This window comes from Egretta garzetta, unplaced genomic scaffold, assembly GCF_000687185.1.
Source record: "Egretta garzetta isolate BGI_Z169 unplaced genomic scaffold, ASM68718v1 scaffold157, whole genome shotgun sequence".
NCBI classification, from domain to species: Eukaryota; Metazoa; Chordata; class Aves; order Pelecaniformes; family Ardeidae; genus Egretta; species Egretta garzetta.
In genome coordinates this window covers 17753-18018 of record NW_009260175.1, presented here as the reverse complement: position 1 = coordinate 18018, position 266 = coordinate 17753, and the positions used below count along the sequence as shown (strand labels likewise).

The following is a 266-nucleotide window of genomic DNA, read 5'->3' as shown; positions in this document are numbered from 1 at the left end:
TTGCTGGCTGGGTAGAGGGACTCTGGGGGGATGGCTGGCGGTCAAAGGTGGACCCAGGCGTGTTCTGGGGGATGCGGGAGCAGATCCTGCCCCCGTGGTAGCACGGGGCTTCTGGGGAGAAGCAAGCAGGGCTGTGCGGCGATGCCAGGCAGCGGCACAGGCGTGCTCGTCCTAGGGGGGCCGAGGGCGGCACCATTTGCGGTTTAATCGTGAGATGGAGATGTCTCGACAGAGAGGGGCATACGCAGGTAGACTCGGGTCCGGCT

General features: G+C 65.4%; 1 protein-coding gene across 1 annotated transcript in view; it reads left to right on the top strand.

The window, feature by feature from the left end:
- Positions 1-266, top strand: part of STAC3 (SH3 and cysteine rich domain 3) — a gene marked incomplete at both ends in the record, with an annotated part of 4789 nt that overhangs the window by 326 nt on the left and 4197 nt on the right. The gene's annotated exons all lie outside the window — the stretch shown is intronic.